The 27,927-nt window shown below is 43.5% G+C and overlaps 2 long non-coding RNA genes across 2 annotated transcripts in view; one reads left to right on the top strand and one right to left on the bottom strand.

The window, feature by feature from the left end:
• LOC113595641 (uncharacterized) overlaps positions 1 to 27,927 on the bottom strand; it is a 75,008-nt gene that overhangs the window by 19,773 nt on the left and 27,308 nt on the right. The gene's annotated exons all lie outside the window — the stretch shown is intronic.
• On the top strand, positions 17,500 to 24,350 carry LOC128313098 (uncharacterized). Its single transcript, XR_008293325.1, has 3 exons — positions 17,500 to 17,719; positions 20,836 to 20,904; positions 22,673 to 24,350. It is a non-coding gene; the product is annotated as an uncharacterized LOC128313098 (long non-coding RNA).

Below are 27,927 nucleotides of genomic sequence, written 5' to 3'. Positions count from 1 at the left end.
ACCCCTCCAGCAACCCTCTGTTCTCCATATTTAAGAGTCTCTTACGTTTCATCCCCCTCCATTTTTATATTATTTTTGTTTCCATTCCCTTATGTTCATCTGTTTTGTCTCTTAAAGTCCTCATATGAGTGAAGTCATACGATTTTTGTCTTTCTCTAATTTCACTTACCATAATACCCTCCAGTTCCATCCACGTAGTTATAAATGGCAAGATTTCATTATTTTTGATTGCCGAGTAATACTCCATTGTGTGTGTGTGTGTGTGTGTGTGTGTGTGTGTGTGTGTGTATATATACCACATCTTCTTTATCCATTCATCCATCGATGGACATTTGGGCTCTTTCCATACTTTAGCTATTGTTGATAGTGCTGCTATAAACATGGGGGTGCACGTGTCCCTTCGAAATAGCACACCTGTATCCCTTGGATAAATACCTAGTAGTGCAATTGCTGGGTTGTAGTTCTATTTTTAATGTTTTGAGGAACCTCCATACTGTTTTCCAGAGTGGCTGCATCAGTGTGCATTCCCACCAGCAATGCAAAGGAGATCCTCTTTCTCCGCATCCTCGCCAACATCTGTTTGTTGGCTGAGTTGTTAATGTTAGACATTCTGACAGGGGTGAGGTGCTAGCTATCTCATTGTGGTTTTGATTTGTATTTCCCTGATGATGAGTGATGTTGAGCATTTTTGCATGTGTCGGCCATCTGGATGTCTTCTTTGGAGAAGTGTCTATTCGTGTCTTTTGCCCATTTCTTCCCTGTATTATTTGTTTTTTTGGGTGTTGAGTTTGATAAGTTCTTTATAGATTTTGGATACTAACCCTCTATCTGATATGTCGTTTGCAAATATCTTCTCCCATTCTGTCAGTTGCCTTTTAGTTTTGCTGATTGTCTCCTTCACTGTGCAGAAGCTTTTTATTTTGATGAGGTCCCAATAGTTCATTTTTGCTTTTGTTTCCCTTGCCTCTGGAGACATGTTGAGTAAGAAGTCACCGCGGCCAAGATCAAGGAGGTTTTTTCCTGCTTTCTCCTCGAGAATTTTGATGGCTTTCTGTCTTACATTTAGGTCTTTCATCCATTTTTAGTTTATTTTTGTGTAGGGTGTAAGAAAGTGGTCCAGGTTCATTTTTCTGCATGTCACTGTCCAGTTTTCCCAGCAAGACTTGCCGAAGAGACTGTCTTTATTCCATTGGATATTCTTTCCTGCTTTGTCAAAGATTAGTTGGCCATACTTTTGTGGGTCCATTTCTGGGTTCTCTATTCTGTTCCATTGATCTGAGTGTCTGTTCTTGTGCCAGTACCATACTGTCTTGATGATTACAGCTTTGTAATACAGCTTGAAGTCTGGGATTGTGATGCCTCCTGCTTTGGTTTTCTTTTTCAAGATCGCTTTGGCTATTCGGGGTCTTTTCTGGTTCCATACAATTTTTAGGATTGTTTATTCTAGCTCTGTGAAGAATGCTGGTGTTACTTTGATAGGGATTGCATTGAATATGTGGATTTCTTTGGGTAGTATTGATTTTTTAACGATATTTGTTCTTCCTATCCAGCAGCATGAAATCTTTTTCCATTTTTTTTTTGTCTTCTTCAATTTCTTTCATAAGATTTCTACAATTTTCAGTGCATAGATTTTTCACCTCTTTGGTTAGATTTATTCCTAGGCATTTTATGGTTTTTGGTGCAATTGTAAATGGGATCGATTCCTTGATTTCTCTTCCTGTTGCTTCATTGTTGGTGTATAGGAATGCAACCAATTTCTGTGCATTGGTTTTATATCCGGCAACTTTGCTGAATTCATGAATCAGTTCTAGGAGTTTTTGGTAGAATCTTTTGGGTTTTCCATATAGAGTATCATGTCATCTGCAAAGAGTGAAAGTTTGACCTCTTCCTGGCCAATTTGGATGTCTTTTATTTGTGTTATCTGATTGCAGAGACTAAGACTTCCAATACTGTGTTGAATAACAGTGGTGATAGTGGGCATCACTGTCTTGTTCCTGACCTTAGGGGGAAAGCTCTCAATTTTTCCCCATTGAGGATGATATTAGCATTGGGTCATTCATATATGGCTTTTATGATCTTGAGGTATGATCCTTCTATCCCTACTTTCTTGAGGGTTTTTATCAAGAAAGGATGCTGTATTTTGTCAAATTCTTTCTCTGCATCTATTGAGAGATCATATGGTTCTTGTCCTTTTCTTTTTTATTGATGTGATGAATCGCATTGATTGTTTTGCGGATATCGAACCAGCCCAGCATCCCAGGTATAAATCCCACTTGGTCATGGTGAATATTTTTTTTAATGTATTGTTGGATCTGGTTGGCTAATATCTTCTTGAGGATTTTTGCATCCATGTTCATCAAGGAAATTGGTCTATAATTCTCCTTTTTAGTGGGGTCTCTGGTTTTGGAATCAAGGTAATGCTGGCTTCATAAAAAGAGTATGGAAGTTTTCCTTCCACTTCTATTTTTTGGAACAGCTTCAAAAGAATAGGTGTTAACTCTTCCTTAAATGTTTGGTAGAATTCCCCTGGAAAGCCATCTGGCCCCGGACTCCTGTGTTTTGGAAGATTTTTGATTACTAATTCGGTTTCTTTCATTTATATATATATATAATTTATTGTCAAACTGGTTCCCAGTGCTCATTCCAACAGGTGCCCTCCTCAATGCCCATCACCCACTTTCCCCTCTCCCCCAGCCCCCATTAACCCTCAGTTTGTTCTCAGTATTTAAGAGTCTCTTATGATTTGCTTTCCTCCCCCTCTGTAACTTTTTCCCCCCTTCTCCTTCCCCCTGGTCTTGTGTTAAGTTTCTCAAGATCCACATATGCGTGAAAACATATGGTATCTGTCTTTCTCTGCCTGACTTATTTCACTTAGCATAATACTCTCCACTTCCACCTACGTTTCTACAAATGGCCAGATTTCATTCTTTCTCATTGCCAAGTAGTATTCCATTGTATATATAAACGACACCTTCTTTATCCATTCGTCAGTTGATGGACACTTAGGCTCTTTCCATAATTTGGCTACTGTTGAAAGTGCTGCTATAAACATTGGGGTACAATGCCCCTCCTGTATGCATCAGCCCTCCTGTATCCCTTGGGTAAATTCTTAGCAGTGCTATTGCTGGGTCATAGGGTAGATCTATTTTTAATTTTCTGAGGAAACTCCACACTGTTTTCCAGAGTGGCTGCACCAGTTTTCATTCCCACCAACAGTGCAAGAGGGTTCCCGTTTCTCCACATCCACTCCAGCATCTATAGTCTCCTGATTCAATTTCTTTACTGGTTATGGGTCTGTTCAAATTTTCTTTCTTCCTGGTTAAGTTTTGATAGTTTGTATGTTTCTAGGAATTTGTCCATTTCTTCCAGATTGCCCATTTTATTGGCATATACTTGCTCATAATATTCTCTTATTATTGTTTTTATTTCTGCTGTGTTGGTTGTGATCTCTCCTCTTTCATTCTTGATTTTATTCATTTGGGTCCTCTCCTTTGTCTTTTTGATCAAACTGGCTAGTGGTTTATCAATTTTGTTAATTCTTTCAAAGAACCAGCTTCTGGTTTCATTGATTTGTTCTACTGTTTTTTTGGTTTCAATAGCATTAATTTCTGCTCTAATCTTTATTATTTCCTGTCTCCTGCTGGCTTTGGATTTTATTTGCTGTTCTTTTTCCAGCTCTTTAAGGCATAAGATTAGGTTCTGTATAGGAAATCTTTCTTCCTTCTTTAGGAAGGCCTGAATTGCTATATACTTTCCTCTTATGACTGCCTTCCTGCGTCCCAGAGGTTTGGGGTTGTGGTGTTATCATTTTCATTGGCTTCCATGAACTTTTTAATTTCCTCTTTAACTTCTTGGTTAGCCCATTCATTCTTTAGTAGGATGTTCTTTTAGTCTCCCAAGTATTTGTTACCTTTCCAAATTTTTTCTTGTGGTTGATTTCAAGTTTCATAGCATTGTGGTCTGAAAATATGCACGGTATGATCTCGATCTTTTTGTTCTTGTTGAGGGCTGATTTGTGTCCCAGTATGTGGTCTATTCTGGAGAACGTTCCACGTGCACTGGAGAAGAATGTATATTCCACTGCTTTAGGATGAAATGTTCTGAATATATCTGTTAAGTCCCTCTGGTCCAGTGTGTCATTCAAAGCCATTGTTTCCTTGTTGATTTTTTGATTAGATGATCTGTCCATTGCTGTGAGTGGGGTGTTGAAGTCCCCTACTATTATGGTATTACTGTCAATGAGTTTCTTTATGTTTGTGATTGATTTATATTTTTGGGTGTTCCACATTTGGCGCATAGATGTTTACATTTGTTAGGTCTTCTTGGTGGGTAGACGCCTTAATTATGATATAAAGCCCTTCTTCATCTCTTGATACAATCTTTATTTTAAAGTCCAGATTGTCTGATATAAGTATGGCTACTCCAGCTTTCTTTTGTTGACCATTAGCATGATAGATGGTTCTCCATCCCCTTACTTTCAATCTGAAGGTGTCTTTAGCTCTAAAGTGGGTCTCTTGTAAACAGCATGTAGATGGGTCTTGTTTCTTATCCATTCTGTTACTCTATGTCTTTTGATTGGAGCATTGAGTCCATTGACGTTTAGAGTGAGTACTGAAAGATATGAATTTATGGCCATTATGTTGCTTGTAGAGTTGGAGTTTCTGGTGGTGTTCTCCAGTCCTTTCTAGTCTTTGTTGCTTTTGGTCTTTATTTATTTGTTTGTTTTTTCTCATCTTTTCTCCCCTCAGAGAGTCCCCCTTAAAAATTTTGCAGGGCTGGTTTAGTGGTCACAAACTCCTTTAATTTTTGTCTGGGAAACTTTTTATCTCTCCTTCTATTTTGAATGACAGCCTTGCTGGATAAAGAATTCTTGGCTGCATATTTTTCTGATTCAGCACACTGAATACATCCTGCCACTCCTCTCTGGCCTGCCAAGTTTCTGTGGATAGGTCTGCTGCAAACCTGATCTGTCTTCCCTTGTAGGTTAGGGACTTTTTTTCCCTTTCTGCTTTCATGATTCTCTCCTTGCCTGAGTATTTTGTGAATTTGACTATGAGATGCCTTGTTGATGGTCGGTTTTTGTTGAATCTAATGGGAGTCCTCTGTGCTTCCTGGATTTTGATGTCTGTGTCTTTCCCCAGGTTAGGAAAGTTTTCTGCTATGATTTGCTCACATAACCCTTCTACCCCTATGTCTCTATCTTCCTCTTCTGGGACCCCTATGATTCTAATATTGTTCCTTTTTAATGAGTTATTGATTTCTCTAATTCTTAAATTGTGCTCTTTCACCTTAACTTCCCTCTTTTTTTCTGCTTCATTATTCTCCATAAGTTTGTTCTCTATATCTCTGATTCTCTGTTCTGCCTCATCCATCCTTGCCACTGTGACATCCATTCGAGATTGCAGCTCAGTTATAGCATTTTTTATTTCATCCTGACTAGCTTTTACTTCTTTTATCTCTGCAGAAAGGGATTCTATTTTCAACTCCAGCTAGTATTCTTATTATTGTGATTCTAAATTCTGGCTCTTGCTTGGTTAATTCCCTGGCTGTCGTTTCTTCCTGCTCTTTCTTTTGGGATGAATTCCTTCATTTGGTCATTTTGAAGGGAGAAAAGGAATTAATGAGGTAAAAACATTAAAATTGAAAAAATATTAAAATTAAAAAATTAAAAACAAGCACACACACACACACACACACACACACAAAGTCTAATAAATGTTGTTAGATCCTAGGTGTGTTTTGGTCTGGGTGTTGAAGGGGCTTGATTAGAGAAAAAAGGGGAAAGAAAAAAAAAGGAAAGAAATCATTTGAAAATTTGACACTAAAGTAGACTAAAATGAAATGATGGAAGTAAAATAGAATTTGAAAAAAATTTACACAAAAGTAGAAAATATAGTAGAAAAAAAATTAAAGAAAAATAGTTTTAATAAAAATTGAAAATAAAAATGAATTTTTTCTCTTTCTGTATTCAAGAAAATGAAAAGAAATGAAAAAGAGAAAAAAGAAAAAAGAAAAAGAAAGAAAGAAAATTGAATAGATGGTCCAGCGAACAGATTGAAATATGACTGAAATTACTTGGTTTTCCCCTAGAAGTCAAACTATGAAGCCTTTTATAGTCCATAAACTAAGCAGGTGGAGACTTGTGTTCCTGAAGAGCGAGGTTGGCCCAGTTGGGTGGGGCTTAGTGTAATGGCTCTGTACTCCACTAGATGGTGCTGCTAGCCTACTGGGGCGGATTGTTGTGGCGCTCGTAGGTGCGTGTGCGCACGCGTGGGAGTGGTGAAAATGGTGTCACCCAGCTACCCAGTCTCTAGTATCTGAATTCTGTTCTCCCTCATTAGCAATCGTGCACCCATCCTTTGTCTTCAGCTTCCTTCCACTCCCCGCTTTTACACAGTCCATGACCAAGCCCTAGGTAGAACCTTCCCCCTGAGTTTTGTCTCAGATGAGGCTGTGCTTCTCAACCCCTTACTTCTGAGGGACTGTGGCTTTGACCCTTTCTGCCCCTCTGTGGAAGGTCTCACTGAGCAATGGCCGGGTGCTGGCTGCACCCAGGAACATTCGTGGGACTGTGCTGCTGCTGACACCCAGAGACTGCGGCTGGGTGCCAGCCCATCCCAGAAAAAGTTTGCACGATTGTGTAGCAGCAGCGTTTCAGGGAATATGGAAAATCACATCACACATCTGGCACCAGGCTTCACCCTCAGTGACCTCGTTCCAGCACCAGCAAATGTGGTTTTCTCCTGGGTCCACTGGGGTCTTTGCCTGTGCAGGGGCCACACAGCCTCTACCACGTGTCCTCCCAGCAAGGGAACCGCCTCTCCCTGTGTGGCCTGAAGACTCCTGGACTCCACTCTACTCCTGGGGATTCACCCTTCCCACCAGAGTGCCACCGGGTATTGAGCTGCAGAGTTTCAGCCTCTGTGCTCCCCTGTTTATAGTTTTAACGGAATTTAAACCCTCTCCTTTCTCCTTTCTCCCTCTTTAGTTCAGTCCCTGTGGCTGTTTCCACTTTCTCTCCAGCTGCTTTGTGGGGGGGGGGGGATACTTTTCCTGTATTCTTCCCCCCCATCTCAGCCCTCTCTCCTCATGCAAAAGTGGCTCCCTGCCCTCCACGGCTTCTCTCTCCCCCAGCTCACCTTTCCACACCACATACCTGCTGAGTTCTGTGGTTCAGGTTGTGAAGATTATTGTGTTAATCCTCAGATATGTTTTCTAGGTGTGCAGGATGGTTTAGTGTTGGTCTGGCTGTATTTCATGAACATGAGACACACAAAAAACTCCCATGTTGTTCTGCCATCTTGGCTCCTCCCTATTTCCCCCTTTTTTATTGAAGTATACTTGACACACAATGTTATGTCAGTTTCAGGTATGCAACATGGTAATTGGATAACTCCATGTACTGTGCTCCCCACAAGTGTAGCTGCCATCTGTCACCACACAGCGCTATTACAGCACCGTTGACTACATCCCCTGTGTGGTACTTTTCATCCCTGTGACTACTCATTTCATAACTGGAAGCCTGTGTCTCCCACTCCCTTCATCCATTTCGCCAATCCCTAAACCCCGCTCCTTTGGCAGCCATCAGTTTGTTGTCTTTATTTATCAGTCTTAATTTATAGGTTTCTGCCTATTTGTTTTGGTTTTTAGATTTCATATATAAGTGAAATCATAGTATTTGTTTTTACCTGACTTATTTTACTTAGTGCCATACCCTTTAGGTACCCAACCATGTTGTTGCAAATGGCAAGATCTCACTCTTTTTTTTATAACTAATATTCCATTGTATGTATATGTATCTATCTGTCTACCTGTCTGCCTGCCTATCTATCTATCTATCTATCTATCTATCATCTATCATCTGTCCCACATCTTCTTTATCCATTCATCTCTATTGATGGACATGTAGGTTGCTTGCATATCTTTGTGTTAATAACATAATAGTTATAGGGGTGCATGGTATCTTTTTGAGTGAGCATTTTTTTGTTTTTTGTTTTGGTAAATACTGCATTTGTGATTTTTAAATGAATAAGGGATAAAAAATAAGTTTTAAACCCAGGATGGCTTAAAAAGTTCCCCAGGTAAGTGAGGCAGTTTAAGAGCAGACTGTCTGGTTTCATATTTGCTCTCCATCTCTCACGATGGCCCTGGACAGATCACAATAAGTTGCAGTCTCATTAAGCATCAGAATTCTCACCTGTTAATAGGTATATAGCACTTCCTTGAGAGGATCATTCTGAGGATCAAGTGTGCTAATACATGTAAAACTATCATGTACCCAGTATATACTACATACTCAATGTTAGCTATTAACGTCTGGATGCTCAAAGTTCTATCTCTTCCCTGGTGTCTGAGTATCTACCAGCAGGTCAAGAGAGGAGCTAGCTTATGCTTGGTTAAAATTACCATCTCCAGCCTCAGTCTACACCACCTAATGGTGTAATGCAGGATCAGCAGGGAACTTTGAGCCCAATGTGCTTGGAGTAACGCCCTCAATGCTTTCATCACAGGGGTCAGTAAGCCACTCCAGACTCTGCAGGACACTTGGAAAGGCCTTGTCACCTGTTTCTACCTCTTGGTATAAAGCCTTGCCACAACTTTCTTCCTCAAAACCATTAAGGCAAATTTCACATGCCCTTGACTCCTATTAATTTTATCACTGCAAGAAGCCCTATAAAGGTGTCTGGGTGGCTCAGTCGGTTAACTGTGTGACTCTTGATTTTGGCTCAGGTCATGATCTCACGGTTTGTGGGTTCAAGCCTCCTCACTGACAGTGCAGAGCCTGCTTGGGATTCTCTCTCTCCCTCTCTCTCTCTCTCTCTCTGTGCCCCTCCTCTGCTCATCACACATACTCTCTCTCTCTCTCTCAAAATAAATAATAAATAAATCACGTTTGGAAAAAAATCTCCATATCGCTTTTCACATTCTTCCTTCTGGAATATTCTTCCATATTCCCTCACCCACTCCCAGTCATTTCCACTATGCCCTCTGGAACTCAAAATCAATCAACAATAAAATTTCCTAAATCTTTAACTTGTTTCCACCTTTCTTTCACCTCCTTATTCTAGCCAAAACTACTTCCCTCGAATCCTTTCCAGGTCAGTTTTCTCTTGCACCCCTCACACCACTCAGCTTGGAGAGAGACTAGACAGTTCCCTTAATCTTCCATGCCCTAAAAGTCACTCTCTGAATCTTACATCAACAAACCATATCATCCACTATTTCTCCTGGTTGCAAATGAACCCGTTTTCACTTGCCCTCTCTCATTTTTACTCTTGGGGTTCCTGTCATTCCAGGACTGCTTCTGTCACAGCTTGTGAGGATTTCAATGTCCATTTTACATTATTTTTTTCTAGTTTCTCAGGTCCTTGCCTTCTTTCTCCAATGATCTTGTTCTCCAGCCTATATCGGCCACTTATTTCCACTTAAACCCTCAGCGTTTTTTGTTTTAAAGATTTTTTTAAGTGTATTTATTTATTTTGAGAGAGAAAACATGAGTTGGGTAGGGGCAGAGAGATTGGGGGAGGGAGAGAATCCCTCCCCTAACACTGGGCTAAAACTACAAACTGTGAGATCATGACTTGAGCCAAAGTTGGAAGCTTAACAAACTGAACCATCCAGATGCCCCTCAATCCTAGTTTTTGACATTGCCAATATCCATAATCCTGGGTACCAATTTTAAGCATCCAGCTCTGACCCACATCGCCTACTCTCCCAGCTCATTCCTCTCACGCCCTAACTCTATTCTTTGCAGGCCTTTTGGAGAGTGTCCAACCCAACCCCACCAGATGGCGGTCATGTGTGGTTCATATTTTGTCCCCAGAAAACATGCCTCAGCCACAAACCCTGGGAATGCTGTTGTATCCCAACAGGTCACAGACACTTTGCACACACCATCAGAGCCCTTAGCAAGCCAGTCTCTCAACTTTTTAATTTTCTAGGTGGGATTCAGTCACAAGTCTTTTGTGCTCCTTCCCCCAACTTCAGGGGCACATACTCCTGGGGGAAGTGATCTTATTCCCAGATTAGAGGTAAATCTTGGTTAGTGTGAATCAATCATGGCAAACCCATTCTCCTCACTAGCAACTGGTGTAGGTAAATGAAGTCTGCCAAGAGAGGGGCTTCTTTGCTGTTAAAAATCAAGTTGTAGTAAAAGCAGGACATTTTCTCTCTGGGCAATCTCTTGTCTGGATGATATACATAAATTTCTCATACACGATGGCAGCCTAACTGAGGAAAATCTGACATGCTGAAGAGTAGAAAAAGAAGTTGCTCATGATATCACTCTAAGTCACTGAACCAACCAGTCCTGGAGCCATCCTATCTGGGGACTCCTTGTTAATTGAAAGAATAAATCCTCATGTTTAAGCCATTCTCAACCGGTTTTTGTGTTACATCTTGCCAAAAGTCTCCCATGTGATAGGAGTTGTTCTTACTGGGTGCCAACACCAGATCCTGTATACATATCCTCTTCTTTAACAATCTGTAAGTACTGTTATTGTGCCAGTTTTAAAATGAGTAAACTGAGGCACAGGTCACAAAGTCAGTAAGTGGGAGAGCAGGGTTCAAGCCCATCTGTCTGTAGGACTTCAAGGCCTAGGCTCTTAACCACCACACTGCAGCGCCTCCTGGTGGAGACAGGGGGACACTACCTGAGGAACCCTCTGAGGAACCCAGAAGGTGGGGACCACTCACTGAAGCACCCCTTTCTGGCACCAGGCTGGTTGGACTTGTCCTGTAAAGTTCTTATTTTGTACTCACAGCCTGGTGAGACCTAAGACTCAGAAACGCATTAACTTTATACTCTCTACACCTATTTGGGACAGAATGTCACATTTAGTATCTGTCTCAGTATTACTTTAAATAAAAAAACATTAGTTATCACAAAAGTTCCAAAGTTATGTTTTCCAGTAGTTCTTGGAGGGAATCAAACCCATAATACTCTTTGAAAAAATTATGGGTACCAAGTTTCTTATGGAAAAGTGGTAAAAATTTTGATTTCTTATAACTATGAAAGGTGACAGACTATTAATTAGACATATTGTGGTGTTCATTTGCAAGCATAAAAATATCAAATCATCATGCTGTACATCTGAAACTAATATGGGGTTGTGTGTAAATTATACCTCGGTTTAAAAAAAAGTTTTGGTTTAGTCTGGGGAATGGGGAGCCTGAAGTATGTTCTTTAAAAGAAAAGGTCCAATGTAGAAAAAAATGTGCCAGAAACATGTGTAGCAGGTAGTTATCAGATAAAAATATGTTAATCCTTCTCTCAAAGATGTGTTTTGGGGGCACCAGGGTGGCTCAGTCAGTTAAGCATCCAACTCTTCGTTTCAGCTCAGGTCATGATCTGTCGCTTCATGAGTTTGAGCCCTGCATCAGGCTCTGTGCTGTTGGTGTGGAGCCTGCTTAGGATTCTCTCTTTCTCTCTCTCTCTCTCTCTCTCTCTCTCTCTCTCTCTCTGCCTCTCCCCTGCTCACACTGTCTCTCTCTCAAAAATAAATAAACTTAAAAAAAAAAACCAAAGAGGGGCTTTGTTCAGTGAGGTAAAATAAATACTTTATGAACACTATTGATTAGGTGGGAATGGCCACAGCCCTTAACCTCAAGGGGTCAGGAAGTCTACACAATCCAGTTCCAAGAACCAGGGGGCAATGAGGAGAAACAAGGAGTATTTGTATCATTGGTATAGAAATTTTGTGTTCTCCAAGAGCAGGCAATCAGTATTTTTATTTATTGGGGTTTAAGGAACTTTAAAAGAGGAAGTATAAAAATGACTCAAAATCCCCACATGAAAAAGAATATTGATTTGAGGGAGCATGACATGCTAATGTACAGCACATCAAAGAGGCTCTGTTTTAAGAATAACAACTACTAGCACAGCAGAGAACGGAAGCTGTGGCTCTCCTCTTCCCCCAAGACTCTAAGATCTCCCCCCACTGCCCCAGATCACCCTTCACATGAGCCCCACCCCGGCCTCATGAGCTCTGATCGGTTTGTCTCTGTATCCCAGAGCCACTCGGCTCATTGAGTTGCTCAGAAATACCTGAAATATTTACCAAGGGCCATATTGCCTATCCAAGGCTCACTCTGGCACATTGCTGTTTGCCTAATTATAGTTATATCAAATAAATAATGTTGGGCATTTTAGAATGTTTATTATGGTCTACACCATAGTGTAGATCAGTTTAGAGCTGTCTCCGCTGGCTATTTGATTGAAAAGATGAGTGAGCCTCTTTGGATGTTATCAGGAGTGACAGTCCAAGCCTTTAGTCATTCCTATGGTGACTATATTGATTCATAAACTTTTATTTATGACAAATTAATCGTCAGCCCATCTTTGAAAACCGATTGTGGTTTGTATTTCCATTCTGCAATATTTGTGAAAGGGAAGTCACGTAACTAAAGGACAATTCAATGAAATTTAAGGAAATAATTCCTCATTCTCAAGATTTCCACTGAGGAACATTATTGCTAATCTATTTTGGACCTCCTATAAGAGGAATTACAGGGGCATCTTGGTGGTTTGGTCGGTTAAACATCTGACTTTGGCTCAGGTCATGATCTCATGGTTTGTGGGTTGGAGACCCATGTTGGGCTCTGTGCTGACAGCTCAGAGCCTGGAGCCTGCTTCGGATTCTGTGTCTCCCTCTCTCGGCCCCTTCTTCATTCATGTTATGTCTCTTTCTTTCTCAAGAATAAGTAAACATTAAAAAAATGAAATCTAAATGAATCTGGGTTATGATCTTGACTTGGCTATTTACAAACTGCTTGGAACTACCTGCTGTTTGTACCTACTGCTTGATAGTAGGCAAATTATTTTTCATTTCTAAGCCTGTTTCATTTTCTTTTATTTACTTTATCTATCTCTATTATTTATCATTACTGTCATCTATCATTTCTATCTATCCATGTATCCATCTATGGTAGACATTAAAGTATTCATTAATATCTATTTCCTTTTACTTCTAGGCATTTAGGATGATCACGCGTGTGTGTGCATGCTCACACACACACACACACACACACAGCTACACATGACTTGCTCTGGTCAATGAAATAGGAGAGAAGTAGTGACTTGTATCTTCCAGCATTTAAGACAGGTGTCAATTTTCCATCTTTCCTCCTCCCTGCTGCTGTGATTGGCAATGTGAATGGTGTGCCTCAGCTGGAAGAATCTCTGAATGAAGGCTCTATGGAGTCCAGCCACTAAGGGCTGTTGTGAATAAGAAATACACTATTATTGTGATTAGTGAATGTGATTTGGGGATTGTTACTTAACCTAACTTAACCTGACCAATACATCATCTTCCCTTTTCCCAAAAAGAAGTTAAAGTAGCTGAAAGAGATGTATTGTACAATAGGATAAACAAGTGTCTGAGTAAGTTAAAGATAACATATAATAACATTTGCCTTACAGAATCATTGGGAGAAAACATATATATCCACCAGTGTGATTGATAATCAGTAGATAGAACAATATGAGCTTCCAGCTGTTTTTTATGTTTGGATCCTTCTATATGATGGTCCCTCCCCACCCCAGAGTTCTTTGCTCACTTTCCACCATGCTCAGGGAGGCCTTCTTTTGACCTACTTACTTACAATTACAATCTAGTTTCTCCCATGCCACACTCATTACCATTCTTAACTTTTTTTCCATTGTACATATCACCATCTGCCATACTATATATTTTACTTACTTATTTGTTTGGTATGTGTCCCTCGACACTAGAATGGAAGTTCCATGAGGAAAGGGGTCTTTATCTGTTTTGTTCACTGCTGTATTCCCAGATCACCTAGAACAGTGCCTGACACAGTCAGTGCTCAATAAATATTTTTGAATGAGTTTGGATTAATGAATTGTGATTTGATAGGACTCACCAGAATCCTTAGTACAGACACCAAAATGAAATAAATAGCCAACTGCCTGGTGTTTCAGAGTTTGGGATATCAAAATATACACACCACCCTGTCTTCTACATGTATACCCTCCTTGACTGTCATCTGTCCATCAGTACCTTCCCTGCCTCCGCTCCCTTTTTGGCATGCTGGTTTTGAGAGATAACTACCCACCATAGTCTTCAACAACAATACTAATGAGAACTGAAACAAAATAATGATTAACATTTATTAAGCACTCATGACATGCTAGCTTCAAGGCTAAGTACATTCCATTCATGACCGAATTTGAATTTCAAACAACTCTGAAGCAGTACTATTATCACCATTATTTTAAAGATGAAAAAAATTGAGGCTTAATGATGCTAAATAATTTGCCCCAAGCCACATCTCTAGTAAGTGGTAATGTAGATATTTAGTTCTCTATTGCTGTGTAACAAGCCACCCCAAACATGGTGGCTAAAAATAATTTGTTATTGTTTGTCATGATTCTGTGGGTCAAACGGGCTCAGCTAGATGGCTCTCTTGGAGTCTCCCATATGACTGTATATTGTTGCAGGTAGGTGACAGCTGACCTGTGTGTCCCAGATGGCTTTCACATGTCTGGCATCTCAGAAGGGATGCCTGAAACACTTGGGGACTGCCCAGTCTTCTCTTTGTCTATACAGCCTCTCCACACTGTTAGTTTAGGGTTGCTTCCAGCATGGTGGCCTTGGCATACATAGTCAGACTCCTGACTGTGGTGACTGGTGTCTTATGAACTGGCCTTGGAAGTCACAGTGTCACTTCCCTCACATTCTATTAGCTATACAGGACCAGCTCAGATTCACTGTGGAGGACATAAATAATGGAAGGCGTGTCTCATTGGGGGATTATTTTGGAGACTCACTATCATGGTGGGATTTTTAAAAATATTTATTTTTGAGAGAGACAGAGAGCGCAGGGGAAGGGCAGAGAGAGAGGGACACAGAATCTCAAGCAAGGTCCGCACTGTCAGCACAGAGCCCTATGTGGGGCTCAAACTCATGGAACTGTGAGATCATTACCTGAACCGAAATCAAAAGTCAGACACTTAACCGACTGAACCATCCAGGTGTCCCTATCATGATATGATTTTTATCCAGATATTCTGAACCTAAGCTAGTGGTTGTGATGTGGAAGTGTTGGGATTCAGAGCCAACGGCCAAGAAAGAATTCTTGAGACATCCTTGGCGCGAAAAAGGTAGTTTTATTAAAGCACAGGGACAGGATCCAGCGGTAGAAAGAGCTGCACTGGGACTGTGAGGGGTAACTGATTACATAAAACTTTGGTTTGCGAGCATAATTAATTCCAGATACGGAATGAAATGGAATGAAATTCATTCCATTCAAAGCACTCATATATCAAAGCGAATTTCAAGAACCATTGGCTTGGTTGTGATCAGGTGACATTCGGTGTCACATACTACTCACATTGCAAGACATCACTCATTTATCAAGTTAAAATGTATTAGAAATGTTTGCTTGTCTTGCAGAACAAATTCCTTGTAATCCAAGGTTTTACAGTATATACTTTCAGGTTGGGAGGGGGTCAGAGACTGCACAAGCCTCCAAGGTATTTGGAAACAAGGTTTCTAGGACCCTGAGGGGGCTAGCTATTGTTAGGAAAATGTCATTTATTACTGTTCAGTAAACCTTCAGTCATAAGATCCTTCAGATGTGTATCGGTGGGCCATATGCTTGGAGGATGATTGCTAACATATATCTTGGGATGAAGAGATAAAGGAAATTTCCAAAGGAATTTCTATATTTTAGAGTAGACTCACAGGATCCTGGGGTGTCAGGATAATGTTAAGCTAAAATCGCCTTTTGCCTTGCAAAGTGTCAACCTCAAGGAAGCTGAGCTCTCAGAGGAAGGTCACTCTGCCTGCTTCAAGGACTTGTTAATGGGCTGTATGTTATAGGGACATTTAATATTTTTTTTTGCCTTTGTTTCCCACATCAGTTTGCAAACCCATTTATCTAAATGGAGGAGGCAGGTGACATATGAGGAAGGAAGCCCTGATGCAAGACAGGTGCCGGAGGAGAAGACGAGGTGAACAAGACAGCACAGGTCTTATTAAAGGACCACCGGCTGTCAGCACTAGCAACTTTGTCTTTCAAGACTTCAGGTCCCAAATTTCTGCATTTTAAGGGAAGCCAGATATATTTATAAAATATCTTATTTTTTTTTATTTTTGAGAGAGAAAGAAAGAGCATGCTTGTGCAAGTAGGGGAGGGGCAGAGAGAGAGAGAGAGAGAGAGAGAGAGATGGAGGCAGAAGATCCAAAGAGGGCTCTGCACTGCCAGCAGAGAACATGATGTGGGGCTTGAACTTATGAACAGTGAGATCGTGACCTGAGCTGAAGCCAGATGCTTAACAGAATGAGCCACCCAGGTGCCCCAAAATATCCCAATTTTCAAACCACAGTACACAGTCAAGCAAAACACGCATGTGTTTTGTCTGTGTGCTGCCAGGTTGTAAACCCTGTCCATGCTGGATCTCCAAGGTAATGTTCACACTCGCAAGCGTAACACACAAGGCCCCAGTGTTCATGGGGGCCACTTTACCTGAACTTCCCAGCTTCATTTCTCACTCCTCTCCAGCATGCATGCATTCAGCAACATCTATTGATTCGTACTACATGCTAAGCAAGTTCTAGATGCTGGGGATATATAGCAGAGAACAAAACAAAGTCCTGCCCTCAGGGGACTATTCTATATTCTAGTTGGCAGAGACAGCCAATACACATATAAAAGTATAAAATGTCGGATGGCACTGAGTGTCATAGAGAAAAATAAAGCAGGGTGATCCCCAGCATGGTTGGTTACAGGATATGCCTTTGCTTTCCTGTCATGTTCTTCTGTCTGCCTTGAATGACTCTCCCTCCCTTGTAGCCTAGTTGCTTCCTACCTCTCACTGGAGACTTAGCTTGAGCATTACAACCTTGCAATATTTTCTCTGTGCCATAAGACTGGTGACCCTCTTCCTGGCTCCCAGGGCACTTGTGCCTGCTCTTACTGTGAGGTTATAACTGTTTCTTAAGTTGGTATTTACTTTTCAGTATCTCCCACCAGACAGTGAGTAAATTGGGGGGTTCTGTATTTCTTTACATTTTCTATAAATCTTTGTTGATCAATGGAACATCCTCTTTGTGAAGATCTTTCCTGAGGAAGCTGCTGGGGGGGAGGCAAATGCTCCTGACTTGTTTTCTTCTTTCCCTTTCCCTCTGCTGTTGAAGCACAGAGATGTGCTTTGGTGACTTGGAAAATGAAGAAGGTAAAGGATGTTGTTTATGTCCTTTGCTTTAGGGACAGGTTATTAATGAGTGTGAAATACTGTCTTAGATTATCAGTGAGTCAAGGAGCCAAAGCTAACTTCAAAGCTTACTTTACTTGGTCGTGAGAAGATGCTGGTATACTTTCTATTTGCATATTCATATATGCACATTTGCGTATTCATGAACACATTCATGCACGCAAGATGAAGAATATATCCCCTGTGTGTACAGACTTAACCACGTGCACTTGCTCTAGGCAACTGAGGCAAACAGGATGCACACTCACAATTGACAAGCATCAAACACCAGAAGCTGCTCCTGGCACAGCCCGATCACAGACCAGCATCTCTGACTTTTCTGTTTGCAGGGCTTCCGTCTGGCTCCTGATGCCTGCGTTTTCAGGGGTGTTTCGCTTCCATTAAGATTCTGAGGACACCAGCGGCCTGGAGGCTGGCTCGGTTTTCTAGAAGACCCATGGCTGGGGCTCCCTCTACGCCCCTGCGGCGGCCCTGTGGAACAAGGTGAGGGCTGTCACTGGCGGGGGGGGGGGGGGGGGGCGGTGGTTGGGGAGCGCACATGTTCCACTGCGCTCGGAACACGCAAGCTCTCAGCACAGCCCGCACAGGGCCGTGTGGGCACAGCAGCCTCTGATGTGTCTCAACTCTGGAAACCCTGACTTTTCGGGCTGTGTCAGAGCCTCCCCCAAACAAAGTGACCAGGCTTGCAGCCGCGCCAGGAGACGAAAGCCCCAGGCAGCAGGCAGCTGCTGGGGAGTGTGTTCCCAGATGGAGCAGCCCTGGGGGTCGCTTGGAGGAGGACAGTGGGGCTTGGGCTCAGGGACAATTCTGGGGGTGGGGTGGGGTGGAGGGGGTACTCTGAGCACACTGAGCAGCGGAGATTCAGTCACACACCTGATGACAACTTCTTGCTAATTGCTTGCTAGCTTCATTCAAATGATCTTTCCATGGAATGGGCCCAAAGGTTTTGCTGGCTTGTTTTTTTTTTAATATGAAATTTATTGTCAGATTGGTTTCCATACAATACCCAGTGCTCATCCCCAAAGGTGCCCTCCTCAATACCCATCACTCACCCTCTCACCCCCCATCAACCCTCAGTTTGTTCTCAGTTTTTAAGAGTCTCTTATGCTTTGGCTCTCTCCCACTCTAACCTCTTTTTTTTTTTTTTCTTCCCTTCCCCCATAGACTTCTGTTAAGTTTCTCAGGATCCACATAAGAGTGAAAATATATGCTATCTGTATTTCTCTGTATGACTTATTTCACTTAGCATAACACTCTCCAGTTCCATCCGCGTTGCTACAAAAGGCCATATTTCATTCTTTCTCATTGCCACGTAGTATTCCATTGTGTATATAAACCACAATTTCTTTATCCATTCATCCATTGATGGACATTTAGGCTCTTTCCATCATTTGGCTATTGTTGAAAGTGCTGCTATAAACATTGGGGTCCAAGTACCCCTATGCATCAGCACTCCTGTATCCCTTGGGTAAATTCCTAGCAGTGCTATTGCTGGGTCATAGGGTAGGTCTATTTTTAATTTTTTGAGGAACCTCCACACTGTTTTCCAGAGTGGCTGCACCAGTTTGCATTCCCGCCAACAGTGCAAGAGGTTTCCCGTTTCTGCACATCCTCGCCAGCATCTATAGTCTCCTGATTTGTTCACTTTAGCCACTCTGGCGTGAGGTGATATCTGAGTGTGGTTTTGATTTGTATTTCCCTGATGAGGAGTGAGGTTGAGCATCTTTTCATGTGCCTGTTGGCCATTTGGATGTCTTCTTTAGAGAGGTATCTATTCATGTTTTCTTCCCATTTCTTCACTGGATTATTTGTTTTTTGGGTGTGGAGTTTGGTGAGCTCTTTACAGATTTTGGATACCAGCCCTTTGTCCGATATGTCATTTGCAAATATCTTTTCCCATTCCATTGGTTGCCTTTTAGTTTTGTTGATTGTTTCCTTTGCTGTGCAGAAGCTTTTTATCTTCGTGAGGTCCCAATAGTTCATTTTTGCTTTTAATTCCCTTGACTTTGGGGAATAAACCTAACCAAAGATGTAAAAGATCTGTATGCTGAAAACTATAGAAAGCTTATGAAGGAAATTGAAAAAGATATAAAGAAATGGAAAAACATTCCATTGGAATGCTCATGGATTGGAAGAATAAATATTGTTAAAATGTCAATACTACCCAAAGCTATCTACACATTCAATGCAATCCCAATCAAAATTGCACCAGCATTCTTCTCGAAGCTAGAACAAGCAATCCTAAAATTTGTATGGAACCACAAAAGGCCCTGAATAGCCAAAGTAATTTTGAAGGAGAAGACCAAAGCGGGAGGCATCACAATCCCAGACATTAGCCTCTACTACAAAGCTGTAATCATCAAGACAGCATGGTATTGGCACAAAAACAGACACATAGACCAATGGAATAGAATAGAAACCCCACAACTAGACCCACAAAAGTATGGCCAACTAATCTTTGACAAAGCAGGAAAGAATATCCAATGGAAAAAAAGACAGTCTCTTTAACAAATGATGCTGGGGCACCTGGGTGGCGCAGTCGGTTAAGCGTCCGACTTCAGCCAGGTCACGATCTCGCGGTCTGTGAGTTCGAGCCCGGCGTCAGGCTCTGGGCTGATGGCTCAGAGGCTGGAGCCTGTTTCCGATTCTGTGTCTCCCTCTCTCTCTGCCCCTCCCCTGTTCATGCTCTGTCTCTCTCTGTCCCAAAAATAAATAAAAACGTTGAAAAAAAAATTTAAAAAAAAATGGTGCTGGGAGAACTGGACAGCAACATGCAGAAGGGTGAAACTAGACCGCTTTCTTACACCATTCACAAAAAAAACTCAAAATGGATAAAGGACCTGAATGTGAGACAGGAAACCATCAAAACCCTAGAGGAGAAAACAGGAGAAAACCTCTGACCTCAGCCACAGCAATTTCTTACTTGTTTGTTTTTAAACATACAGTTGAAATAAACAAGAAGAGCTAAATTTTTCAAGCCCCCTCTCTGTCCATTCCCCCAACCTCACTCAAATAGGACTTCTCTCCCTTTCACCCCAGGGCTAATTTGGAGGCATCTAGAGTGCTTGCCATCCTTGGGCTTGTAAATCAGTTACAGTCACGTGAACACTCCGTTGCTTCAGTGCCCTGTTCTGATTGGGCCACCTGCTCTGAGGTCTGGAGGCAGCGCACAGCTTGGCCCAAAGGGTCTCAAATATCAAATGTAGAACCAAGGACGCCTACACTTGCACCTTCCCCTTTCCCACTCCCAGTGACTGGCGACCGCATTGGTCACACTCTGGGAAGGGAATTTTGCCAGATCTTGTAAATGTGTTTTGAATAGATGAGGCCAGATAGGTAGAGCACACAGCATGGCATGGGCTTCAAAGAGGTGTTGTGTCTCTAGCCTGCCCATTTTGCAACGTGAGAGCTAGAAATAAGTTCCCCTCTGATGGTTTGCTGGGTAAAATCCTTGAGGACAGGGGATATGGCATGTTCCACTGTATCTCACAGTGGTGTGTGGTGCCTGATGGTCAGCAGAGGTTGGTAGAATGACTGATTAGCTCCTGGCTGTGTGGTGGCACATTAGTCTGTAACGTACCTACTCTTTCCAACTCTAGATGGGAAGGAAGGATCAGCAGGAAATGTACCAGGAAAGGCAACAAGAAATCAAAGCATCTACTCAAAAGGTAGGATTTGCAGTAAGTCATGAAGGTCTAATACTGTACTTTTGTTAAAGGGCCAATGTCCACCCTATTTGTGCCAGACGAACACGGAGAGGGACAGCAGTCACAGAGAAAGAAGGACTTTGGGATTAGATGTCTATTATAAATGGAGGAAGCTTGGGTTTCAGCAATAGAAAAAAGTGTGGCTGATGATGAACTCTAGTTTGGGTATCTTTGGGTGCCTCTAAATGAAAAATTATATTCTGGGGACCCGGAAAGCACTGTAGGAGTCAGAGTGGGTGAAACCTCATCAAAAGCAGTTTCATATTCTCACCCTGAATCTCACTGGAAGGTTAGGTGGGTGGAGGACTAGATGTCAGCTCAGGATGAGCTCTGCTATCTTGGTGAGCTGTGCTGTGGCACCAGGGCACCTCCTTAGGGCCTGCACCACACCCCCATTTGGGTGGTGCTGAATTTTCCTTCTTTCAGGAGCTAGCAGGATTCAGGCCACGTGCCCAAAAATATTGTCACTACCCTTTCACTGAAGCTCTCATTCTCTTTGACCACCCACTCAGTGTTCTTGCTGTGGGTTCATTAGGTAGGTCTCTTTTGGTTCCAAGTGACAGAAACCCAACTCAAATGGGCTTACACTGAGAGAGAGAGAGAGAGACAGAGAGAGAGAGAGAGAGAGAGAGAGAGAGAGAGAGAGAAGGGAAGGGAAGGGAAGGAAATGTTATGACTTCCATAACTTGTAAAACATAGGAGTAGGACTCCAAGATTAAGGCCCTGCTGGATTCAGATACTCAGATGATGATATCACCAAGAATCTGTCTTGGCCCATCTCTCAGCTCCAATCACTGGGGCCAGTGGGATTCATGGTTTTAATTACTGGTCAGGAGGGCATCTGGGTGGGATCAGCTGCAACTGAACCACTTGGACAGAGAGGGAGGGCAGGTGGTCCCTCGAAGAAAATTGGATTGTTGTTACCAACTATGGGGCAGTGGGGTGGGGGGGCAAGTTTAGATTTCAGTGGGCAAGTACAGTCACTCTATAAGGATTTTTGCATCCTTCCTACATGTAAGTGGTCCTATAGAAACCCTTCTCTCTGCCTAAGCCTTAAGGGCTGGGCTCCTAAATTGGGTCTCCCCATTTCCACTCCCTTCACGGTTCCATTATGAGAGCTGGATGTTGGTGGTTTTTGTTTTGTTTTGTCTTTTGTTAGAAATTTGGATATTTTCTCGTGAAGGGAAATCATCCAGAGGGCAAATACCATTTCACTTTTTCCAGTCCAGCAAAATAATCAAGAAATCCAATTGCTACTCCTAGATGGGGACAAATGTGAAGTTGCTAAAACCAATTACCTTGGGGACAAAAGAACATGATAGATTTGTCTGAATTGAACTAAAATGTCACATGGTTTGAGCCACATCGCCAGAGAGGTCAGGGTGTTCTCAGCCTGCTGTGGGACACAGCTGACCTTGACTGATATAGGGAGAATAGAGGTTTTGGCCCTTGCTCTGCCACTAGCAACCTGAAGGAGGCTAACTAACTCACTTTTTTCCCTGGTCCTCAGTGTTCTCCTTAGGTTTGGGGCAAGGTGTTTTCTCTCTGGTATAGTCCATTCCCTTCGTAGCAGCTGATTTTAAGCTGATAGTTCAATTCCTTAATAATATGGGTTGTACCTTCCCCAAGTTTTAGGTGGCAGAATTTAGGATTAAAATAAAACTAAGAAGCTTTCTGCCTGATTCAAGAGGAGTGTCAGAGTGACAATAACATTTAACCTTCCTTTCAGGATGAGAGGTGCCACATGGCACATGGATATCTTTAGCGTGGACTGGACTTAGTTTCTTGGGACACAATCAACTATCAGGTGTCCACTGACTTTGTGCACAAAGCTGCCTACCAATGCAAGAAGGTGCCCCCTGCATGCCTGAAGCATCGAGAACATGAGGCAGGGAAGGAGACATCCATGCTCGAGAAACCTGTGACTATAACATTTTTAATATGTAATTGTTCTGTGAGATTTTATTTTTGGAAATGCTATGCCGCCAGCCAAGAGATGCTCAGTGTGGCTTGGGAAGGTCTTTCTCCTCAGATTTCCAGCTGGACAGACAATGAGGAGGTCATGCTGCATGGTCACACTGTGTGAAGCCCAAGGGCAGGGTCTGTGCCAAGGGCACATGGTGGATGCCGAGTGAACACATGAACATGTGGGCGAGCAGAGAGCTGAGTGCTAAGAGGTATTCCAGCTCCCATGACTGTGAACACAGGGATCTCCCACCTGGAAGGAAAACTCTACACAGGTATAGGAGGATCTGAAAAAATGGACAACACAGAAAATGTGTGTCTGTAAACCGGAGAGAGGGGCTGTGGGGCAGGAGAGATTTCGGATGGAGATGTTACGAGGCTTCGCTTCTGCCCTGGAGGCCTTGTGTGAAAGGAAGCGCTCTCTGCTGCCCTCTGACCACTTCCTCAGGACCCGCTTCACCTTGTGGAGCTGCAGCTGGAAGTGAATCAACCCAGGGAGTGCTGGGAAAACGAAGCTGCTTTAGTGACCACAGGTACCGGCTCATCGGCGTCTTTCTTCTCTGCGCCTGTCCCCACAGGTTCCCCCCTGCCCTGTGTGGTGCAGCGGTTAACCGGAGCGCATCCGGGCAAGAGGTCACACACACACACACACACACACACACACACACACACACACACGATGCGCACATGGCAGGCTGCAGGTGTGGGAGGAGCACTCACCTCACAGCCATGAGGAAGGTGCAGAGCTGTGAGGTAAGGGAATTCAGAGCTGCATAGTGAAAGGCCTCTAATCCCACAGCTGAAATCCATCCCCCGCCCCCACTTAGAGGATCAGAGTCCGAGGAGGGCCAGACCCAGGGCTGAGATCTCCCTTTCTTTACAGTCAAGTAACCGTGGTAAGGGAGCCATGCAAGTGTAAGCTCAGTGTAGGGCGGAGGGCGCTCCTGGGTTCAATTACAGCGAAGAAGCTGATTCAGCCATCTGTCAGTCGCTGCCTGGGGATGCATTCAGGTCTCAGTGTGTTCAAACCAGCTCTGTGGGGGGAAGGACCGAAGAGATGTGGACAGCAAGATGCAAAGGTTAACCTCTGTAGTGGTGATGGGGGCGGGTTTCTGAAGCTGGCAATCAAAGGGCAGGCAGGCCCGCCTCCACAGCAGTGAGACGTGGGGCAGGAGACAGCTGGGAGGTGCCTGGGTAGGCTCACCCGGCACCTGTCCTCCGGCTGCCTCAGGGGCTCAGGCACAGGTGCCAGGGCATGACACAGGGAGGAGAGCCTGGGGCAGGTGAACGAGACTTAGAAAACAGGAGTGTGCAAAGCAGGGCCTGAGCGGAAGAGGAGGGGACATGTGGGCAGGGATTCTGGGATAGGGGATAGGGGAACAAGTCTCCATTCCTGGATGGCACTGGGTCATGGGCGCTGGAACTGGTTTAAATCTAGACTGGGGTGGAGAGGGGGGGGCACCTGGGTGGCTCAGTTGGTTAAGCATCTGACTTTGACTTCGGCTCAGGTCATGATCTCACTGTTTCTGAGTTTGAGCCCCATATTGGGCTCTGCACTGACAGTGCGGAGCCTGCTTGGGATTCTGTCTTTCCCTCTGTCTCTCTACCCCTTCTCCCCAGCCTCTCAAAAAATAAGTAAGTAAATAAATAAACTTTAGATCCAGGCTCTGCCACTTAATAGTTGTGTGTGTAATTTTGGAAAAATTATTTAACCTTTCTGAGCTTTAGTTTCCTTATCTACCAGTGATGATATTTATTGGCTTATTTTGAGGAGTCAGCATGAGAATCCACATCAGGGTCTGCTTCAGTGTCTGGACATAATGGATACTCTATAAATATGACTACTCAGCTACTTTGTGAACGGTCCTGGGGCACCAGGTAGCTGTGTGTTGGTAAAAACAGGGAATGAAGGTAGAGCAGGATCTGCAGCGGAAGTCACATGAGTACAGGTCTCCTGTTATTTCATGTCTGGAAGGTGGACTGGTCCCAGAGCTCAGCCAACGGTTCACAGCCTGTAAAATGCAATATGTTTTGGGAAAGGGATGGGTTCTGAAGCCAGTGGTCACCAGAGCTGGGGGTGGGCTGCCCTCTGCAAATTCTGTTGTACCGGGCCTGGTGCTCCTGGCGTGTCGACTCAGGGTTGGCCAGGCTGCAGCATGTCAAGAGGAGCCGGATGGCACTGGGCAGTAAGGCTTTCCCTGTGTTCCTGTATGGCTTGATTTTTGTCAATTGCAACTGATTTTCTAGGATTCAGGTTCATGTTTCGGTGGAATGGGCATGAAATCCATTTCTGGCTGATTTCTTGTCACAGTGGCTTTCAGCATGTCAGCTTTAACATTCTCTATGACTCCTGCCTCTGGACTAGCGGGGGTCTCATGCAGCTGGTCATGATGGTGTGCAAGCACTTCCCTGTGGCTAATGAGCCCCCATTCTCCCACGTTGTTCTTCCATCCAATCTTTCCAATCTCCTCCCTTTCACCAGTGTTCAGCCTCCCTTTCCTCATGGACCCTTTATTTTCCACCTTTGTGCCTCTTTCTCTTCCATTCTTCTGCATCTACTTTTCCTGTCCATCTTTTGATCTATAAACCAACCTCTTGCTCACCATGGAACCATCGTCTTTGGGGCTAAAAGGGAGCTCAGAAATACCTTGTGCAGCTGCCTGCCCCAAATCTCTGTCAAGGCATCAGTGACTCTGTCAAGGCATCCAGTGCTTAGACATTCCCTGGAATGGGGAACTGATCATAGCCTGGGGTGGCTCATTCTGCATTTTTAGCACTTGGACTGTTGGCACAGTGGCAATCCACTGATGGAAGAAGTTGTCTCCCTGCCCTTGAGGAACTTGGAGTCTAGTGGAGCAGAACCTTCCACTGTTTGGTTCTAGTTCTACCCCATCAGGTATATATAGACAAGCAATACTCAGGAAATATTTACTGAACATTTCCTGTGCATCAGTCTCTAGGCTAGAGATTGCAGATTGCAAAACTGACAAAGAAAAAAGTGTCCCATTAGTGAAGATGCTTGAGTCTAGGAAATAGGAGAGATTCCCAGTGACTTTCTGTGTTGTGTTACAATAGACAGGCTGTGGGTACCTTGAGGATGGAGGGATTCATTGTACCCAGGGAAGGCTTTCACAAACTGGCTATTGTCTGAACTGACTTTGGAAGGAAGAGTTCACCAGGAAGACAAAAGGACATTGCGGGCAGAGGATATTCCCAGGTGTAATTTGGAAATATTGGGCTAAGCTAAGCAGCTAGAATAAGATAAAATACGATTAGCTGTGAATGAAAGGGAACAACCCAAGCAACGGGCTGGAATGATGGAGAAACCCCAGGAAAAGGGCATGAAAATCACATGTAACATGATATGGGAACCACACACAGTGTGGTGCAGTGAGGTCTGGCAGCAGAAACCCTGAAGAGTGGAGGTGTGGGCTGGGCAGGGAAATCCTCCTGGAAGGACAGCCTTGTTGGGCTCTCATGTCCTCTTCTGTCAATAGAGGAGTTGACAATACCTGGGCTGCCTGTCTGGAGGTGAGGTTGAGGAGAAGGGGAAGGTGGGGTCTGGGAAGCCTCAGTGCCTGGAATACAGTGCCTTGCGGGGGCAGGGGGTATAGCTAATGGTTGAGAGTGTGGCTTCACAGGAAAGTAGATGTTATAAAAACAGGAGGGGCATGGAAGGGTGGGGTGGGTGGTAGTGTGGAGATTGAGAAGTGAGAAGGAAGACCTTCAGCTTAGAATTCAGGTTCCCTAGAATGACAAGGCAGGATTTTGGTGTTATGTTCTGGGGGAGGGGAACTTTCTTGTCAAAGGTTCTTAAGGCGTGTGAGCATCTGAGGGGACCGGAGGACGGCTCAGGGAAGAAGAGAAGGCTAAAGAGTGACAGTGTGGTCTGGTGGAAGGGCCTGAATTCAAATCTAAGCTCAGCCACTTCCTCAGTCCATCAACTTTTCTTAATCATTTGGAAATGGAAGTAATGGTACTTATCTTAGAAGGTGGCTTGAGAGGCAAATACGAGAATGTATAGAGTGCCTGGAATATAGTAGTCTCGAGATAAATGTTTCTTTCTTTCTCCTCTTCCCCACCAGCCATCCCAACACAACAGTGGGTCAGCATTTTGACTACGAGGGCCAGGAAAGGCTGGTGGGGATTTGAGGGAATATGAAGACAGCAGGGACATCCCACCCACTGAGGCGCTCCTTAAGGAACTGTGCCATGGTCACAGGTATGTCTATGCACCCTCCATGGTGCTTTGCATGAACTGGTGCTCAGGAATGTAGAGATAGAATTGGACAGAAATAAATGCTGTTTTTCCCTGTCCAGGTATTTACAACATGGTGGGGCAGTGGTCAGGAGACAAGACAGGTTTGCTGTAGTCTCGGGAGAATCCTCTCACCGCTGGAGCTCAGGCCCACATCAGTGAAATAAAGGGCATAGCAGGATGATCGCCACATTATTCAAGCCATGCGATTTGAGAGCCGTGTAAAGGCTTGGGGTTGGTACGACAGTATTGCAGCTGGTTTGCAAACAAGGCTCAGAAGTGAGAGCCTCATTTGTAGATTGACACACTGGTCCTGAACTCAGGGCTCTTCACTCACTGGACTGAGGTTGACCTCTTCCTGTTGTCCGAAGGCCCAGGCAGCAAACATATTCCAGACTCAGAGGCTGTGTGCCAAAGGTTGCCCCTCATGAGACCCTGAGGATGGAAGGCTCTCGAGGTATACAGCTGCACAGCCCTCCCCAACATCTGCTAGACACTCAAAGGAAGCAGTGGGTGACAAAAACAACGACTTTGACATTTGAGTCAGTCTTTGGTGCATCTGCCTTTCCCACAAACCCACCATGACATGTGTTTTTGCGATGAAGCTTTTCAAACATCAATAAGGGGTTCATAAAAGAACCCACAAGACCCAGGCATTTCCAATCTTTTTTAAAAAATATTTTAAAAAATATTTATTTTTGAGACACACACACACACACACACACACACACACACACACACACACAGAGAGTGTGAGTGGG

The sequence above is a fragment of the Acinonyx jubatus genome, chromosome E4, assembly GCF_027475565.1.
Source record: "Acinonyx jubatus isolate Ajub_Pintada_27869175 chromosome E4, VMU_Ajub_asm_v1.0, whole genome shotgun sequence".
Lineage (NCBI taxonomy): Eukaryota > Metazoa > Chordata > Mammalia > Carnivora > Felidae > Acinonyx > Acinonyx jubatus.
Note: the sequence above shows the minus strand (reverse complement) of the source record. Positions and strands in the feature narration are given on the sequence as shown.